Source organism: Lactuca sativa, chromosome 6, assembly GCF_002870075.4.
Source record: "Lactuca sativa cultivar Salinas chromosome 6, Lsat_Salinas_v11, whole genome shotgun sequence".
Lineage (NCBI taxonomy): Eukaryota > Viridiplantae > Streptophyta > Magnoliopsida > Asterales > Asteraceae > Lactuca > Lactuca sativa.
In genome coordinates, this window is record NC_056628.2 from 203248225 (window position 1) to 203257022 (window position 8798).

Consider the following 8798-nt stretch of genomic DNA (forward strand, 5'->3'; position numbering starts at 1 on the left):
CTTCAATTTCAGCTTCACCTTGCTTCTGAGGTTGAAGGATTGAATGTTGAAAGAATAATCTTCATTTCTTGCTCCTTCGAATGAGAATTCTTCGATGCTCACGAACGAATCCTTTGGCTTAGAAATCTTCAACACAAACTCCATGAGTCTTATCTATACCTGAAATCACTTTTCAAGACAAAACGAAACTAAAAGAAAACTTAGCACACAAATTAAAACAGAAACAAAAATACTTTTGGATTTTTTTTTGATTTTTCTGAAGAAGAAATAAAACAGAAATAACACTATTTTTGGATTTTTTTTTTTTAATTTTTCTGATTTTTCTTTGATTTTTGAATTTTTTTTTGAATTTTTTTATTTTCATTATATTTAATTTTTAATCCTCCCCTAATATTTAAATTAGAAGAAACTATGACAAATTTAACAAAAATAAAATGATATCTAACTTTAAGAGTGATTTGGGATCAAAGTTTTTAGACAGCCTTTATCCACTTGTCGGTACCTTCTATCTTCACGTCTTTGTCTGGTCGATCGCCGGTATTGTTGTCCACTTAAACACGAAAAATTGTGACTTATTTAGGACATACTATTTGATACAAGACAAAGTGAACTTAAGTTCCTAAAAATTATATCTGATCCTAATTCCTTAGATACTATATCTTAAGGACCATTCATCTGACGACGACCAGGGATATTGTTGTCCACCTAAATTGAGCAGTGAGATCTACAGACAATCTGTATGTGTTCAATTTTAAGTGTACTAGAACGTGTTTCCCGCTTCCTGATATGCCCCAACCATCAAGAACTTCCAGAGTACTCCTTACACTGGGTGAGCAGACAACTATTTAGAGAGAGGATAGATTCAGAATTCTATTACTTATTACTTCAGAGGGGTTGAGAAGAAGAAGGTTGCATATGCTGTGTACCAGGTCGGATTAGAAGTCACGCAAAGGAGACAGCATATGGCTAACAGATAAGAAGTATTTTACACATTTATATATAGCCTGCAGAGAAATAGAGTTGCATATGTTGTGTACCAGGTCGGATTAGAAGTCACGCAAAGGAGACAACATATGACTAACAGACAGAAAGAAAGAAAATGATATTCTACAGACCTAATTTATAGAAATTTACCAGTCGCCCCATCCAACCGGAATTAAGGATAGAATCCGCACATCGAGGAAAAGTTAAACCATGGTTCCAAGTACGGGTTCATTTAATGTGACGAGTAGATTCCCATATATATCTCCCTGCTCAACCTATCCGAGCGTCGTATTGTCAGGCTGAACGGACCTAACTAGGTCAAAATTTGTCAAGTCTATAAATTTCCTAAGTTCAACTCTGCCTAGTCAAGTCCATTTAGAATCTTTCGTGCCTACCGACGCATCAAACCAAAGCATAGACCCTTCAACTTTGGGTACGTTACGCACAATCAGATTTCCTATTATCACTTGATAATATCACTTCCCAAAACATCTCCCTCAAGCAGCACATTTCATAACCAACAATTTTTTTTGATTTTCTGATTTTCTAATGTTTTTGGATTTTTTAAAAATTTTCTTTTTTTTTTTGTTTTTATTTCTCCCCCTAAATTTGTGCATAGGAGAGAAACGAAAGTAAATGCGCAAATTTAAACTATCCTAAAAAAAAATTTTGTCTTTAAAGCAAATCAACTTAAGAAAAATTCAGGAGTATAGAGAAGAAAACGCAAACCGTAATTCATCAATTGAATCTGCATTCAGAAGGTCTGAGAACAGCAAGCATAATCTCAGAACAGATCCGAAAATTCTTCATATCATTAAGCACTAACCCCATTTGTGATCTCTTCCTTTCTTCCTTTCCCGCAAAGGACACATACTCTCAAACAATGTTTTGAGTGTTGTACAGTTGAGAGATATCCCTTATCAAGTGCCAGGAACAGCCACTACCAACAAACCGAAGTCTGATGATATGCCTCCATAGCTGCTCCGACACAGAGCGGGATCAGTTGGTCTTTGGAACCCAGTCCATTTTGAAACTGGGTCGACCTTTGTCATCCTTGCACGGTACTCTCTCCCATGACATGTCCTATTTATCACAAACAGAAGATGTAAAAATATTAGAGTCGTTAGTTGATTTGGGAGATTGAACCTTTGGTACCCATTTCTTTTTCGATCCTATGGGTGCCTCAGCACTTGCTTTGGAACTTGAAGCCGATCTTCGAGATGACTTTGACTTAGCCGGTCTTTGTTTCACTGGAGCATCTCTTGGATTTTTCTTCTTGGCAAGCATTTCCTTCTTGCCATTAGGATTCAGATTCTTTGCCTTGTGGGTTTGTTTCTTGGCCTTGTGCGCGTTCCAGTCACCATTTTCTGAACGTGACCTGGAAGGATTTCTTTTGAAGTATCTCCCACTTGGCGTGTTTTCCATCCTTGTGCATAGTAGGGAACGTATGCATGATTAGGACAATTTCTGGCAATGTGTCCAGGTGTTCCACAGTGAAAACAAGTCTTTTTCTTCATTGTGAAGCTATTTATTCCTGCCCATGGTGGCATATCCTTGTCTTGTCTCTTATTTTTCCCATATGCACAGTTACAACAGGCACTCTGTTTAGCTTGAAATGGTGGCCTATATTTACCAACGGTGTGTTGATTAGAAGCAACAAATTTAGAGTTCAAGGGGTCATTTGTTTGTTCAAAAGAACTCTCCTTGTTCTCATCCTCTGCTACTTTACCTGCACATGAAGTAGCTGTTGGATTAGTGTCTAAGGTTGCAACTATATTAGGCAAGTATTTGACCTGGTTGTGCATGGTCCTTTTGGGTTGCCTTCACCATAGCAACTTGATAAGATGATTTATTAAGAGAGAGTAAATATTATTATAAAGAATAATAATATTGTTAGTATAAGTCATAGAATTAATTAGAATTAATTTGGTGACTTAAAGAGATTAATTTAATAAGAGGGTATAAACTGTCAATTGTTTGATAGTTAAACTTTAGACTGTAAATCCATATAGATATAGATGGGACGAATTCTAGAAGCTAAAGGATAGCTAAAATCGTCCATGGTGTTATCTAGGAATGGATTTGGATAGCCTTAAGAGAAGATTATCCAATAGGGTTTAGGTTGTAACCCTTAAGGAGTCTACAAGTATTAATAGACCCCATGGCTAAGGGAATTCGGTACTTCACCAAAAGTAAAGAAGCTCTGGCCGAAATTCCTCCCCTCTCCTCTCTCCCAAATCATCCTCCTTGCTATTTGGTGTTTGTAAGCCATTAGAGGAGTGACAATTGTGACTCTAGAAGCTCCAAGACAATAAGGTCATCAAAGGAATTCAAAGGTATGGTTCTAGATCTGTTTCAATGTTGTTATTTAACCTAATTAGCTATTATAAGTCTTCGATTCAAAGCATGATTAATTAAAAAGCCTAGATTTGAGCATTAGGGTTTTGCATGCACACATAGGAAAGTTCTTATGGCTAAAACCCATCAGTGGTATCAGAGCCTTGCTTGGTTTTCATTAAATTGTTGCTTAATTGTATGAAACAAACCTGCAAAATTCGAATTTTTGGTTTCTGAGTCATGGACTCGGTGACTTCCAAAGTGGACTCGGTGAGATGGCCTGACTCGGCGAGTCCCTTTGTGCACTCGGCGAGTCCAAGCGTCACGAATGGCCAGATTCGGGATTTTTTTCATAATTATCTTATGGAAACTTTCCTTAATCATATTAGATCAATCCTAATCCGATTTTTTGATATATATGACTATAATCTTGATATAATTAAAGGTAATTATCAACTAATAAAATATTTAATTTCCTTATATGATAATTAATTAATTATTTTGATTATTTTGGTAATTATCTTAAAAAGAAATCTTGAAAAAATCAAATATAGATAATTAGGAAATTAATTGTTAATTGAAATTATTTGTTATTTGATCCTCCATGTTTTAAATGTTTAAAACTTGTCCTCAAGTTTTGAAATTTATATTTTGTGATTAAAAGCTTTAATTTAGACAACTTAAATTTCAAACCCTAGGTTTTAAAAGGTTTAAAATACAACCCTATACTAATATAATATTACTAGAATAATATAAATATATATGTATAACTAAAATGCTAGTCTTACCGTTAGTAGGCCTCATTCACGAAGTCGATCTATAAGGTGGGTATAAGGTTGCGGCCTATAAAATGGCGCTTAATGGGTGTACACTCACACCCACCGCTTGCTTGATCAATGGAGGGTCGTTAGCCGAACGGGTAGGATAGGGTAACCTCATTAAAAGTATAATAAGTAATACAAAGTAACTACACAATTTTAAAATTTCCCAATCTTAGTTACTTTAGGAAAAGTGAATTGATGCAATCCCATGAAGTTACACTTTGCACCCTTGCTAAGAAGTTAGTGGAGCGTGTGTGGTTTACCGGCACACTAATTGGTTCTAAGCAAAGGTGACAAAGGGTGATTCATTGTTTATCATAGTTCGATGGAGCGTGCGTGGTTTACCAGCACATCGAATAGGTGATCGTTACAATGAAGGCACCATGTGAATTTGCATGGTAATTCACACCCGCTTTGTGATCCTCGGTATCCCAGTCACAAACAAGAGGGGCATATCGAGATTTAAACATGCCATTGAATAGTTTCAATGAATCTCATTCGAACCTAGGAATTCTCAATACACTTAGGACTAATAGTTAGGTTTTATGATGGAGAATTAGTGAATCTTCATTCACTTACCTTCAATTTATTTGCATATTAGATTATGGAATCCCTTTTCTAGTATGTAAATGTTATTGTTGGATCCTAGCCCTAATTTTTCTTATTGGGTGATAATTAGGGATTCTTATTCTAATCTATCTTTGTCCTTTCTATTTGTAGATGTCAAACACAAACAACGGTGCTGCTAGTTCTTTCACGTTGATGGGCCTTTTCCAAAAGGTCACCTTCGATGGAACGAACTTTAGCGAATGGATAAGATACATTTGCACCATTGCTCGCTATGAGGATAAGGAGTATGTCCTCGATGAGAAGCTCGAGAAAATCAACCCCGAAATCGCTACTCCGGCTGAAATTACCGCTTTTGAAACTCATGAGCGAGATGCAACGAAGGTACATTGCATCATGATAGCCACCACGAACTCCGAATTCCAAAAGGCCTACGAGGACATGTACCCGTACGGGATGCATCAAGACTTATTGGAGAGATATCACCAAAACGCAAGACAAGAGCGGTATGAGATTTTCACCAACATGATTTCCGCTAAGATGGGTCATGGACAATCTCTTACCGTGCACCTGCAAAAGATGCAAAGGTATGTCGACCGCCTTCGCAAGTTAAATGTTGACTTTGGAGAAGACTTGGCGATCGACATGGTGCTTCACTCTTTGCCTCCGATGTACAATCAATTTAGGATGACCTACCACATGAACAAAGAGGAGGTCACCATAAGCAAACTCCAAGGTCTCTCGAGGGTCACTGAGAGCAACTTCAAAGACAAGTCTGTTGCACCAACTCCCAATCCACCCGCTGCTCCTGTCTTGGCTATTGGTCAAGGAAAGGGAAAGAAGAGGAAGGCTTCATCTAAGAACCATCACAAGGTTAAAGCCCGAGATGGTGCCTCTTCTAGTGGGACCAAATTTGATCCCGCTAAGCCCTGCCCTAACCCGAAGGAGGCAGAATGCCACCACTGCCACAAGATAGGACATTGGAAGAGAAGCTGCCCAGAGTACCTGCAAGCCATCAAGGAAGGAAAGATCAAGCCATCTTTCACAGGTATATACACAATTAAATCTAACGATTCTAATCATGCTATTTGTTGGGTTCTTGATATCGGTTGTGGTTATCACATTTGTTCTAATGTGCAGGGACTAAGAAGAAGTAGGGATGTGGAGCAAGGAAGGATCAATCTAATCATGGGGAACAGAAGATCGTCGCATGTGACCAAGATTGGAGTGTATTCTTTAGTGCTTAGGAATAATTTATGTTTAGATTTGAACAATTGTTTCCATTCGCCAGAAATGGCTAGAAACATCATTTCATTTCATGGTTTATATAGACAAGGTTTTAGATTTTCTTTTAATAATGAGAATGGTTCTATTTTGGCTTATCTAAATGGTGTCTTTTACTTTGAAGGTATACCATGTAATGGAATTTATGAAACTGTTATGATTGTTGATAACTTAGGAAATGATGTTTTGAATATAGATTCTTCCACTAATATGGATAAAGCATCCTTGTGGCACTGTCGTCTTGGACATGTCAACAAGAAACGCATAGCCCAACTCCAAAAGGATGGAGTGTTGGAGTCATTCGACCTTAGGGAAGATGACACATGCGAGTCTTGTTTAATTGGAAAGATGACTAAGTCACCCTTCACGAGTACATGTGAAAGGGGTGAAGGTCTATTGGACTTAATACATACCGATGTATGTGGACCGTTTAGATCAACCACAAAGGATGGGAACCGCTTCTACGTGAATTTTACCGATGATTATAGTAGATATGGGTATATCTATCTAATCAAGCAAAAGTCAGAAACCTTTGAAAAGTTCAAAGAGTTCAAGAATGAAGTGGAGAATCAATTGGGCAGGAAAATCAAGATGCTTCAATCCGATTGAGGAGGAGAGTACCTAAGTCTTGAATTCCACGATTATCTCAAGGAGTGTGGAATAGTTTCGCAATTGACGCCTCCTAGGACACCGCAGTTGAATGGTGTGGCAGAAAGGCGTAATCGAACCTTATTGGATATGGTTCTCTCTATGATGAGTCGTGCTTCACTACCTATCTCTTTTTGGGGGTATACCTTAGAGACTGCTGCCCATATCCTTAACCGAGTCCCTACTAAGAAGGTTGCCAAAACACCTCACGAGATGTGGACAGGGAAGGCTCCCTCGTTGGCACATATCAAGGTTTGGGGTTGCGAGGCTTTCGTAAGACAAGATACTCACGACAAGCTCGAACCTGGAAGTGAGCGATGTATTTTCATCGGCTACCCGCAGACATCCTTTGGATATCTCTTCTATAGACCGAAGGACAATGTTGTCTTTGTTGCGAGGATAGGAGTTTTCTGAGAGCGAGAACTCATAGGCCAAGGAGACAGTGGGAGGCAAATCGAGCTTGAAGAGATTCAAGAGTCGATAGATGAAGGAACCTCTACCGCTGGCGCTCAACCCGAGGAGGAAACTCCGGTTGAACCGATTGACGAGTCCTTACCTCTTAGACGTTCCGATAGAGTTAGAGTTCATCCCCAGTTTTATGGTTTTCATATTACTACCGAAGGGGACACGTATATTAGTAATGGTACACTAGTAAACCTTGATGAACCTAATAGCTATAAGGAAGCCATGGCAGGCCCAGAGTCTGCGAAATGGAAAGAGGCAATGGATAGCGAGATCCAATCCATGTATGATAACCAAGTTTGGAATTTGGTTGATTATGTGCCCGGACGTAAGACCGTTGGGTGTAAATGGATCTTCAAGAAAAAGACCGACTTGGATGGTAAAGTACACACATATAAAGCGCGATTGGTTGCGAAGGGCTTTACTCAAACTCCCGGAGTTGACTACGATGAGACCTTCTCACCAGTTGTGAAGATTAAATCTATTAGAGTGATGCTAGCTATTGCCGCATTTTATGATTATGAGATTTGCCAAATGGATGTCAAGACCGCTTTCCTTAACGGAAAGTTTGTTGAGGATGTTTACATGGCTCGGCCAGAGGGGTTTGTGGATCCGAAGCATCCGAATAAAGTGTGTAAGCTTGAGAAGTCCATTTATGGACTTAAGCAAGCGTCTCGCAGATGGAATCTTTGCTTCGATGAGAAAGTCAAAGAGTTTGGATTTGTACGAAGCGAAGACGAATCATGTGTATATGTCAAAGCCAGTGGGAGTATAGTAAGCTTCCTCGTTCTATATGTCGATGACATATTACTCATAGGAAACGACATCCCGACTCTGCAGGAGGTTAAGTCCTGGCACAGGAAGTGCTTCGCTATGAAGGACCTCGGAGAGGCTTCTTACATTTTGGGAATAAGGATAGTAAGAGAAAGAAGTAAGAGACTGATTGGACTTAGTACTAAAACGTTTTAGTATGGAAAACTCAAAGAAGGGAGAATTATTGATACAAAGTAATGCCAAGTTGAGTAAGACTCAAAGTCCGAGTACCGAAACTGAGATAGCAGAAATGAGCCAAGTACCATACGCTTCCGCAGTTGGCTCAATCATGTACGCTATGACTTGTACTCGCCCTGATGTAGCCTTTGCTTTGAGCATGGTTAGCAGATATCAAGGGAATCCTGCCAGAGCACATTACATTGTGGTGAAGAATATCCTTAAGTACCTTCGGAGGACGAAGGAATGGTTCTTAGTCCTCGGAGGGAGTCATGTACGCTATGACTTGTACTCGCCCTGATGTAGCCTTTGCTTTGAGCATGGTTAGCAGATATCAAGCGAATCCTGCCAGAGCACATTACATTGTGGTGAAGAATATCCTTAAGTACCTTCGGAGGACGAAGGAATGGTTCTTAGTCCTCGGAGGGAGTGATGACTTAAAGGTGTGAGGGTATAGTGATGCCAGTTTTCAGACCGACAGGGACAACTACCGTTCGCAGTCGGGCTGGGTCTTTACCCTAAATGAAGGAGTAGTGACATGGAAGAGTTCCAAGCAGGAAACCGTAGCTGATTCAACGTGCGAATCAGAATACATTGCAGCAATCGAAGCGTCGAAGGAGGCAATATGGCTAAAGAACTTCATCGGTGATCTTGGACTTGTACCTGCCATAAAGGAGCCCATGGAGATTTTCTGTGATAATGAAG